Source organism: Lolium rigidum, chromosome 6, assembly GCF_022539505.1.
Source record: "Lolium rigidum isolate FL_2022 chromosome 6, APGP_CSIRO_Lrig_0.1, whole genome shotgun sequence".
NCBI lineage: Eukaryota > Viridiplantae > Streptophyta > Magnoliopsida > Poales > Poaceae > Lolium > Lolium rigidum.
In genome coordinates this window covers 172,927,608-172,940,047 of record NC_061513.1, presented here as the reverse complement: position 1 = coordinate 172,940,047, position 12,440 = coordinate 172,927,608, and the positions used below count along the sequence as shown (strand labels likewise).

The following is a 12,440-nucleotide window of genomic DNA, read 5'->3' as shown; positions in this document are numbered from 1 at the left end:
TTTTGGAAAAATACATAAAAATTCTGGATGTAGGTAACGATGCATTCTACTACGGAGTACATAGGTCAGAAATCTCACCAGGAAGTACATTATATTTTATGCTGCGCAAAAATAAGAAAACTATAGATCTGAAAGTATGGCAAGGACAGCAACGTGTTGCATGCTATTTTGATGCATGTGAAAACAGCAGGTAGCAATGAAAACTAGTGCTATCCCGTAGTCCTGTCAAATTTCTTTACCAGTTTTTGTTCCACAGGCACACACGACCATTCCACTAGTCGACACCAGCAGGCTCTCCTGCCATCACATCAATCCCCCATATCAAGTACACGTAAACTCGAAATGGGAAAGGACCCTCACCCTAGACACCCCATGCGATCGCTGCATCGAGGGGAAGGGAAAGCCTGCGTGTAAAAAGAGCTCAGAAATTTTTGGGCGAACAGCAACAAAGATCAGATCAACCCTGGGGGTAGCAGCGAGCGGCTGGTAGTGTGCCGTGGACGTGGTCCACCAGGACCATGGCTGTACCGTCCGCTGTGCGCCGGGACCACGGCCGGGGCCTGACCCTGTCGGGCGGTCCCCATCTGCAGGCTGGGACCACCTGCTCACGAGACAGCACCCTGACCGAGCCGCATTTACTCATGGGAGAAGCCCCGGCCGTCCGATCGGCATCTGACGGACGGACGGCGTCGGGACCGTCAGGCGACAGCGACCAGTTTTTAAATGCGCGAACTGCGACGGGGAGTGGAGGGCAGAAGTGGAAATTTACGAGTCGAAGCGCAGAGGAGGGAGGCAGTAGGAACTGAAGAGGGTAGGCGTCACGCATAGCAATGGAGGTTTAATTGCTTCCGCTCCTTGGCTCTTTAATGGCCACCACCTCTACCTCTACCCGCGCACCCGCCTCCGCTCCTCGCACGCGCGCTACGCTCTAGCGGCCTAGGGTTCCCGCATCGTCGTGCCAGTCGCCCGGCAGCAGCGCCGAGCTCCTCCCATCGTCGTCTTCGCCGCCGGCGGCCGTTTCTCCGGTGGGTCTCTCCATCTCCGTCCCCTTCCCGCCGTCGGTTCCGGTTCGCGTTTTCGTTGTCGCGACCTTCGATTCTGCGTCGGTTCAAACGGATGCAGGAGACCGGAAACTGCGGGCGGACAGATTATTTTCCGTTTTTTTTTAGAAATGCTACTCGTAGAATAGGTGTTCGTTTATGGAAGGGAATGCGAGTCAAAATATCTCGTCGGAGATCCGCTCTCCATGTGGGACGGCGGAGATTTCCTGTACAATTTGACCGGCTTTGTCCCACTTGCCCTCCTGCGGCTGCGGCGGCCAATTTCGAGGCGGGCGGGTAGCGCGGCGAGATCTGCCAACAATCCTTCAATAATTTTCGGGATTCCTACGGCGCGCTGGGGAATCGTGCAGGCTAGCAAGGACGACGCGACACTGTACAATCTGACCTGTCTTGCGCGACGGGGCGGGGGCGGGGGCGGGGTCACCTCGCCGTCTCGTCGGCCAGACTTGTGCTGCTCCCTCCGCCCTTTCCCGGTGTCCCTATCCCGGCTACAGTGCCGGCGAGGACATTCGCAGGCGGCCTCTGCGGCCGGCCATAAAGTGGTGCGCGGCTCGGTCATCGGAGATTCGGGACCCAGCCAGCGGAGCCGGGCCGGGAAAGGCCGCCTCCTTTTTACTACCTTGCCGCCATCTTTACTGGTCTTTGCCTGCCTTTTGGTTCCGTATACAGAGTTCGGTGTCGAGCTCCGCTGGGGCAACTGTCAGAAGCTCGGTACTCGCTACTCCTATCTCGTTTTGCATTTAACCGCTCCCGGGCGTGGTTGTTGCGTTGTTCGTACTAGGCATCTCTCGCTACCTCTACTTGTTTGCTTCTTCTTCTTGGGTGTGCAAGCACTCATCAGTTCAGTTCCCCCTTCCACAGCTGCTTAGCTTAGAGAGAGGTTCTTGATTTGTAGCTTACAGAGAGGCCTACTCTTTGATTTGTAGGCGGCAGCTGCTTACTTAGAGTGAGGCCTACTGTTTGATTTCTAGGCGGCAGCTCCTTACTTAGAGTGAGGCTCTTGATCTACAGGCATTGCTGAAGGTGATGGCGAGCTCTACCAAGCAGCAGCAGCTGCTGCTGCAGAGGAAGGGGAAGGCCGCGGCCGCGGCCGAGAAGGGTGCGCCAGCAGCCGCGGAGAAGGTGGTGGTGGCGGTGCGTGCGGCCATACGGGAGATCTCCAAGACGGCCATCGTATGGGCCCTGACGCACGTCGTGCAGCCCGGCGGCAGCATCATACTCCTCGTCGTCATCCCCGCTCAAAGCTCTGGTACGCTATTCCTTCCTTTCTCTGCAATTACATGCGTCCTTTGCAAATGCAGTTTTGCTGTGCTGCCGTGTTGTTTTTTTGGGGCTTAGCTTTAGCGTATCATGTACCCAAATGCACATTAGCTTGCACACTTAAATGCATATGCGGCTGGCTGCCATCGTTGATTCCTGGAGTCTTCCTTTTACCATTATAACTGAAGTTGTTGCACTTTGTTCAGTAGCTAAGCTTCCCTAAGTTCGCGGTTGAGTGCTTCCCTCTTCCCTCTGTTTTGTGTTAGCTGCCTCTTAAATGCTCTATGGGTTTCCTCTCTTTCAGGAAGGAAGTTCTGGGGCTTTCCACTATTTGCGGGAGATTGTGCAAGTGGCCATAAAACCATGTTGGATCAAAAGTCTGATATCTCCGAGCTGTGTTCGCAGATGATGCTCAAACTTCATGATGTTTATGATCCAAGCAAGGTTTGTAGTAGTCAAAGCTAATGCTTCTATACATCTTTGCTTTTCTCATGTCATATACTTGCATGCTTAATCATTACCCTTTTGTCATTTGTGTAGATAAATGTGAAGGTTAAGCTTGTTTCTGGATCTCCTCCTGGTGTTGTGGCTGCTGAGTCTAAGCGAGCACAAGCAAGCTGGGTTGTGCTAGACAAGTAATGCTCAATGCTTTACTACTGCAATTTTCTTCTTTACATTCAACACTCTTGTGTGCCCTCTTTGCTTAAGCTGCCCATGCTGCTGCCGCTGCTTAGGGAGTTGAAGCATGAAGAGAAGCGTTGCGTCGAAGAGTTACAGTGCAACATTGTTGTCATGAAGCGTTCTCAGCCTAAAGTTCTACGGTTGAATCTTGTGGGATCTCCTGATAAAGAGTCCAAAGGACCCTGCTCACTTCCACCAGTGTTGGATAGTCCTGCTGCTAAAACAGCAACTGATGTAAAAGAGCCGCGGAGTTCAGTTCGAGGACCAGCTGTGACACCAAGTAGCAGCCCAGACTTAGCGACGCCTTTTGGAAGCACTGAAGCAGGAACATCTTCTGTCTCAAGTTCAGATCCAGGGACTTCCCCGTTTTGTGCTTCTGAAACAACAACTGGCTCTTTGAAAAAGAGGTACAAACAACAAAGGATAAGATCCAGCATTCAGATGTCAACATTTCTGATACTGACAGTGAAACATTGAGTCCCTCAGCAGCCTTCTCGCTTCAGCCTTGGATGGTGGACATTTTACAGGGATCTGTATCCGCAAGATCACTTGGAAAACCTCCACGAAAAACCCGCACTGCAACAGCAGATACTCTGCTTGAGAAGATCTCGAAGTTGGATCTTTTGAATGAAATAAGTTCTATGAGGAGCAGATCAGACTTAAATTTCCGAGGAAATGTCAGGGATGCTGTCTCATTAGTCAGGAATGCAGCTCCTGGGCCACCTCCGTTGTGTTCAATATGTCAGCACAAAGCACCTGTGTTTGGAAAACCTCCTAGGTGGTTTAGTTACGCTGAACTCGAACTTGCAACTGGTGGTTTCTCTGAGGCAAATTTCTTGGCTGAAGGTGGATTTGGATCTGTTCATCGAGGCGTTCTTCCTGATGGTCAGGCAATTGCTGTCAAGCAACATAAGCTTGCTAGTTCCCAGGGTGATGTGGAATTTTGCTCAGAGGTGGAAGTTCTGAGTTGTGCACAACACCGTAATGTTGTAATGCTGATTGGGTTTTGTGTTGAGGAAAGGAGGCGTTTACTTGTTTATGAGTACATCTGCAATGGATCCCTGGATACACATCTTTATGGTATGACCTCCCCCCCCCCTCCTGCATTTATTTGTAAAAATGTAATCATGCTAATGCAAATGTTGCTGTTCCACTTTGTATAAGCAAAAGTTGGTGTTGTTGCTTAAATCTATCGTAAGCTATGTTTGAAATTTCTTTCAGGCCGCAATAATAAAGAAACATTGGAATGGGCAGCTAGACAAAAGATTGCTGTTGGTGCTGCGCGAGGGTTGCGGTATCTACACGAGGAATGCAGAGTTGGCTGTATAATCCATCGTGACATGAGACCAAACAACATCCTTGTCACACATGATTTTGAACCTCTGGTACTGATTGTACTTGCCTACTGCAATTTAAAAATAAGTACCTGTTCTCTAGTAATTGCATTAGATCTCTTTCTAGATATCACATTAAAGTTGCGTTGCTGATGCAATGATGAACCATACTTCATACTGAATTGGGTTTGCCTATCCTGCAACTATACTTTTCTGGAGCAAGTTTGCGTGAACTGCAACTGTGTTTCATACTGAATTGGGTCTTAGGTAGAGCAAGTTTGCTTGAACTGCAACTGTGTTTTAGTTGAACTTGTCTGATATTTATCTTGCAGAAACTTAGTTTTAAAATTCTTCCAGTATCCTATCTTGTATTATGCAGGCCCACTGAGTTATAATTACATGATGGGATTGTATGTTTTCAATTATGTTCTGACAGGTTGGAGATTTTGGTCTGGCACGATGGCAGCCTGATGGAGACATGGGTGTTGATACAAGAGTCATCGGCACATTTGGGTATATATTGAAATATTCAGAATATCTCATCTTTAGCAGTTTTGGGCACTCAATGATTCTAAATGGCTCCTTGCAGTTACCTGGCACCAGAGTATGCGCAGAGTGGACAAATAACAGAGAAGGCGGATGTGTACAGTTTTGGGGTTGTGTTAGTTGAACTTGTCACTGGGCGCAAGGCTGTTGACATTAACCGACCGAAGGGCCAGCAGTTTCTAACTGAATGGGTGAGTTTCTTCAGTTCATATTTCTGGCGAGACAAGTTCTTTTGGGATATTGCATAAGTTTGTGAAATCACAATCAAACAACAATAGTATCTTGTTCACTAGTAAACGTATTGCCCGAGGGTCTCAGAATTGCTACACTAATACTGCTATCTCAAAATTTTGTACATTGTGTGGGGCTTGAGTATTAACAAAGTTTTTATTTATGACAGGCGCGCCATCTCTTGGAGGAGCATGCAGTCGATGAGCTCATAGACCCACGCTTGGGGGACCGCTACAGCGAAAATGAGGTCCGTTGCATGTTGCATGCAGCAAACCTGTGCATACGACGTGATCCCCATTCAAGGCCTCGCATGTCTCATGTTAGTTCTTTCTGGGCTCAACATTCGATTATTTTTTCTAGATATCCTTTAGTTAACTGTATTATTCCACTGATTTCTGTATTTCCTCTCTTTCTATTAGGTTCTTCGTTTGCTAGAGGGTGACATGGTTGTGGATTCTGTCTCTGTTTCGGCCCCGAGTAGTGATTCTGGGAGCAGGAGCTGGCGAATGGCAAATGATCAGCCGCATTATCAGGGCTACAGCAGCCCAGCTCGGAGAGATTCGCATCGAGTGGTTGATAGAAAACAACAGTACGAGTCTTTGAGGGCTTCCTGGGACAGAGACAAGAAGAGCATCTCTAACAGATACTAATGTTCTTCCCCAGAAGAAATCCGAAATTTCTAGCAACCCAATTATGTATTATTCCCTCACCCATTCTCCCAGCCCCTCTACTCTGGGAGCAATCGTAGGTCCAAAGCTTTTGCTGCTACCTTGTCCTGGTGTACAGTAGAAATGCCAATAGGTTTACAAGTATATTGAGCTCCGAGCTGGCTCTTTTGTGTATCAATCGAGGAAGTGTGATATTGAGCTCCGAGTTAGCTCTTCTTTTGTGTATCAATTAGATCGAGGAAATGTGATCTGAAATGTCATTGCTGTGCGAAAATCTCAGTGACTTCCACTATACCTTCTAATCTGCAATGGGAAGCGACAGTTCCAAGGTGAGGATGCCAGCATGGTGTTCGCATGCAATTTGCCAACATGTGCCATTTATAGATCTCGATGTGATCACTGCACTGCCACCCGTACTGAAACTTGGGGTTTGGTATCACCACGCTGTTTGTATGTTCAATCATAGCGATAGTTTTATGGTACAGATAATCAGTTGGCGTTCAGCAATACCACATGGGCATGAATAGTTGCCTCAACACTGACCAAGGGAGGGCCCTGAGCTGTTATGTTGGTGCATATGGCATCTCGAAAATCTTGGACCGAGATATGCAGCAGTGTGGCTGGTGGGGTGATCGATGCGTTGCTGTCCTTGTTTGATGCCACTATAGAAGGGTCTTCTTGTACTAATCCCTGTGGACCAACTAACAGTATGCTGCATGGGCCTGCATTTTGGAACATAATTGAGTGCCCTTGTATTCAAGGATCTGACCCAAACAAAAAAAAACTGATATCTGCATTTTGGTGGAGTAGATTGGAACATGTATTAGCTCATTTATTAGTTGCGCCAAACTGGTAATGTACACAGGCTTATTAGATTGTTTGTTCTTATGCATTTCATGTTATACACAGATCATCTCAAATTACGGAGTAACTAAAATTAAACTAGAAAATGTATGATTTAAGAGAAAACATTGCATATGGTTAACTTGTTCTAGGACACATGAAGGCAAAAACACCATAGCGAAAAATCAGGAAACAACAGTTCTAAAATTTGTATATAGTTGTTGCAACAACTATTACTTGCATTGTTGCTGACTAAATTGGTAGACATAGTAGTTCTCAAACTTGTTAGGTAGTTTTGGTTAGGGCAATGTACCATGGTTGAATAGGCAGATTTTTCTTCTTCTTATGTACTCCATGTCATGTAGAGAAGAAAGAACACTATGAAGTTCTCCAAAGCCGGTGATGTTACATGCTATGAGCGAAGACGTCGTTGGCGTCCCGCCTCGTTGTTGGAGGGAGGGCTACGCGGACAGCGACCCGCGTTCAACCCGCGGCAAGGAGGGGTGTATCTGTTCGCCATGGCATGCTGAATTGCTCATCGGAGGGTTGGGATTGCATGGCCGGGAAATTTTGGGGTACCCTAGATAATGGGCTGTTTTCCGGGATCTGTTTAGAGTTGCACTAACATTGGTGCCTTGTTGTTGCAACAACTATCATCTGCCGTTCAGTACAACCCAACAACCCTTATTTCCTTGCACTTTCATTGCAACAAGTACTCTGTTCCTGTGTTCAACCAAAAATAAATTGCTCTCCTCCGGTAGACCGGTACACATTAAAAAAGTTAACATCTAGAATATTAAATGTGCATAACATGAAAGTATATCCCACAATGATGTTGATTTCTTTTTTTGAGAATACCGTGAGTTTTATTAATCATAAGACACAGAGTTACAATCAGCCCATAGGCTATGAACTAAAAACTTAGGACATTCCGCTGGCCAAACCTGCGAGATCACATTAGTGCAAGCATGCTTAGCTTAGTTGTGAGCCACATGGTCAGCTGAACGGCGAACTAAACATAAACTAGAAGACTCAAAAGTGACACGAAGCTTACATATATCACTAATAATGATAGGCGAGATTAACCATCGACCATCCGTACCCAAGTTCCATATATGAACTATCTCAGAGCAGTCTACTTCAACAACTACCCAGATGAACCAGAGCAACATCATCTTGCAGAGTTGGAGCCTCGGTCGCCAGTGATCCAACAGTTGACCAAGCGTGTTATTGTAGATGCTGAATGTAATTGGTATCTTGGCAATATTAATATATGCTCTGTCGAAAAATAAAGTACTGCGTCAAGCACCTCTAAAACTCATACTGTCCCTAATGATGATGATATTATTGATCAGTAAATGTTTTCTAAGTATTTGATTAAATTTAACGTTGTATATGTTGATATGTTTTCCTTAGTATTTGATCAAACTTTATGATATTTAATTTTAACAAAATCTAAAGCATAGCTTAATTTTCTTTGAGTGTTATGAGGACAACTGCTAAATCTATTGATTAGAGAAAAGACGGTCAAAAGACCCAGACTAGTCAGCTTATTTGAGAAAAATCGGGAGAAAACCTGAACAACGACAAAGCCACATTTATAGCACCACGCTGCGTATAAGACACCTGCAAGGCCAACCACTCGACCCACACAAGCATCGCTCCGCTACACGAAAAGCCGTCACATCGACCTGATCTATTATGAACCTTTTTGCCAGCCTTTGACACTGCCATGCCGGGAAGAAGAGGACATGTACCTTGTGAACCCATGAGCCAAGACCAAGGGCCTGATTGGTTGCTCGCAGCGTTTGCTCGCATCTATAGAATATGGTTCCGTGGATGTTGTTCGGGTAAATGCAACCTCTAATCCATGTTGTGCAAGTTATTTGGTTGCAAATAATTCCTACTTCACATCAGTTGTGAAGCAAAGTCTCTGTCGTTTGTAGTGGCGGAGCTTCAAAGAAAGTGATGGGCGGGCCAAGTTAAAGGAGAGCACGATTTTTTTTCTAAAATCATACCATTTTACTAGAAATTAGTCCTTATTATTGTTCCAATTCAAGCAATGGCAAAGGATCGGCTACTGCTGCTGAAGGGCCTTTCTCAACTTCACTTATTTCATATATTTTTGCTTTAAGTAAACCAATTCTTCTCTGCCTAGCCGTTCTGACGGATGTAACTGTTGCAATTTGTAAAATGTAAAGAACGAATTGAGTGAAGAATATAATATATCATGCTGTCAAATTGATAGCTACAAATTTGGGAAAGAAAAAATAGGTGGCAAGGAAATTAGATATGAGAAGGGGCATGATTCGTTGGCCAGCGATGAAAGCATGCAAACATGAACCCACCTTGCTCTCTAGTGCCTTAGATGATTGTAGACCTGAGTGACACCAACCTCACCGAACTTCAGAATGGCCTGCACAATCTCCTTGAGGTCAAGGTTCGTGAAGAATTGCACTCCGGTCTTCAGTTTCGTGACCAACACGCACACCCGGTTCAGCACGAAGGTGGACATACACTGGTAGAAAAACAGGCTTCCGTCCAGCACCATAAGTCGCGAAGCTAAAGGAACCGCGACTAATGGGACCTTTAGTCGCGGTTCGGGTGGCGAACCGCGACCAAAGGCCTGGGCCCAGGGCGCACGGTGACCAGGCGGGTGCACGTGGGGGCTTTAGTCGCGGTTGGCTAGGCCAACCGCGACTAAAGTGCCCGAAGGCCTTTAGTCGCGGTTGGCCGGGCCAACCGCGACTAAAGCCCCTCCCCTATATATACCCATCCAGCAGCCAACACTTAGCCATTTGGAGCCATTCTCTTCACAAACTTCACAAGTGAGTGTTAGGTTTGCTTTTGGTTCCTCTTATGCACATAAGGTGTTTGATGAAATGCCCCAAGAGCATGAAACAAACATGATATGAAGTGTTGGAGCCACACTTGAGCTTTCTCATTTATTTTTTCCTCCTCGATCGCGGTTAGCAACTTGAACCTTTGATGTGTCATTGATAAAATATGCATGTGTGTAGTTCATTGTTTAATTTATATTGTTTGTAGCTAGTTAGTTTAACAAATGCATGATGGTTAATTATATATTTTATATTATAATAATGCAGATGAATCGGCAATGGATGTACGGTAACCGACTCTCCGGCGAGTTCAGTACGGGTTTGAAAGATTTCCTCGTAGTGGCTAATGCGAACAAGCAGGGGGTTTTGTTATCTGTCCATGTGTTAACCGTAAGAATCGGAAGGGTTACTCTTCCTCAAGAGATGTTCACATGCACCTGCTTCGGCACGGTTTCATGCCAAGCTATAATTGTTGGACCAAGCATGGAGAAAGAGGGGTTATAATGGAAGAAGATGAAGAAGGGGATGATTTCATCGATGAAAGCTATCTTGCTCATTTCGGTGATACTTTCATGGAGGATGCTGAAGGTGAAGGGGAAGGTGAAGGGGAAGGTGAAGAAGAGGCACGTGATGATCCCGTTGATGATCTTGGTCGGACCATTGCTGATGCACGGAGACGGCTGCGAGCCGAAAAGGAGAGGGAGAATTTGGATCGCATGTTAGAGGATCACAGGAAGGCGCTGTACCCCGGATGCGATGATGGTCCGAAAAAGGCTGGGCTGCACACTCGGATTTGCTTGAAATGGAAGGCATAGGCAGGTGTAGCTGACTCGGCATTTGAAAACTTGCTGAAAATGTTGAAGAATATGTTTCCAAAGAATAACGAGTTGCCCGCCGATGACGTACGAAGCCAAGAAGGTTGTCCGCCCTCTAGGTTTAGAGGTTACGAAGATACATGCATGCATCAACGACCGCATCCTCTACCGCGGTGAATACGAGAATTTGAATGAATGCCCGGTATGCACCTGCATTGCGTTATAAGATCGAGGCGATGACCCCGGTGACGATGTTGAGGGCCGGAAACCCGGGAAGGGGTTCCCGCCAAGGTGATGTGGTATGCTCCTATAATACCACGGTTGAAACGTCCGTTCCAGGGAACAAAGAGCATGCCAAGTTGTTGCGATGGCACAAAGAGGACCGTAAGTCGGACGGGGAGTTGAGACACCCCGCGGATGGAACGCAATGGAGAAAGATCGACGGAGAGTTCAAAGATTTTGCAGCGACGCAAGGAACATAAGATTTGGTCTAAGTACGGATGGCATGAATCCTTTTGGCGAGCAGAGCTCCAGCCATAGCACCTGGCCCGTGACTCTATGCATCTACAAGCTTCCTCCTTGGTTGTGCATGAAGCGGAAGTTCATTATGATGCCAGTGCTCATCCAAGGTCCGAAGCAACCCGGCAACGACATCGATGTGTACCTAAGGCCATTAGTTGATGAACTTTTACAGCTGTGGGGAAGACCTGGTGTCCGTGTGTGGGATGAGCACAAAGAAGATGAATTTTACCTACGAGCGTTGCTTTTCGTAACCATCAACGATTGGCCTGCTCTTAGTAACCTTTCGGAGGCTGTCAAATAAGGGATACAATGCATGCACGCACTGCTTACATGAGGCCGAAAGTGTACATTTGCCAAATTGTAAGAAGAACGTGTACCTTGGGCATCGTCGATTTCTTCCGAAAGGTCATCCAGTAAGAAAGAAAGGCAAGCATTACAACGGCAAGACAGATCACCGGCCGAAGCCTGCAGAACACACTGGTGCTGAGGTATTTGATATGGTCAAGGATTTGAAAGTCATCTTTAGAAAGGGTCCTAGCGGACAATCAGTTCCGAAGGGAGCTGACGGGCACGCAGCCATGTGGAAGAAGAAATCTATATTCGGGAGCTAGAATATTGGAAAGTCCTAGAAGTCCGCTCCGCAATCGACGTGATGCACGTTACGAAGAATATTTGCGTGAACATCCTAAGCTTCTTGGGCGTGTATGGGAAGTCAAATGATACAAAGGAAGCACGGCGAGGACCGACAAAGTTTGAAAGACCACGATGACCGGCATCCGGAACGGTTTCAAGGTCGTGCCGCCTACGCTTTGACCAAAGAAGAGAAGGTCATCTTTTTTGAATGCCCGAGCGGTATGAAGGTCCCGTCTGGATTCTCGTCCAATATAAAGGGAATAATAAACATGGCGGAGAAAAAGTTCCAAAACCTGAAGTCTCACGACCGCCACGTGATTATGACGCAATTGCTTCCGATTGCTTTGAGGGGCTCCTCGCCGGAAAATGTTCGAGTAGCCATTGTGAAGCTATGTGCATTCCTCAATGCAATCTCTCAAAAGGTAATCAATCCAGAAGTTCTACCACGGTTACAGAACGATGTGATCCAATGTCTTGTCAGTTTCGAGTTGGTGTTCCCGCCATCCTTCTTCAATATTATGACGCACCTCCTGGTTCACCTAGTCGATGAGATTTCCATTCTCGGTCCTGTATTTCTACACAATATGTTCCCCTTCGAGAGGTTCATGGGAATATTAAACAAATATGTTCGTAACCGTGCTAGGCCAGAAGGAAGCATCGCCAAGGGCTATGGAAATGAGGAGGTAATTGAGTTCTGTGTTGACTTTGTTCCCGACCTTAAGCCGATTGGTCTTCCTCGATCGCGGCACGAGGGAGACTAAGTGGAAAAGGCACGATCGGAAGGAAATCAACGATATGTATGGATGGCCATTCTCCGACCGAAGCACACCACACGGTTCGACCAATTCCAGCTTGGTGGCTCCGTACTTTGAGAAACACAAGAATATTTTACGCTCGGACAACCACGGGAAGCCCGAATCCTGGATTAGGAAGGCCCACATGGAGACTTACGGCGGTTGGTTGAGAAAACATTTAATGAATGACGAACATGTTGTAGATCAGTCTG

General features: G+C 46.7%; 1 pseudogene; it reads left to right on the top strand.

Moving 5' to 3' along the window:
* Positions 1–1,582: 1,582 nt before the first annotated feature.
* LOC124665674 lies at positions 1,583–6,073 on the top strand (annotated as a pseudogene).
* The last annotated feature ends 6,367 nt before the right edge of the window (positions 6,074–12,440 follow it).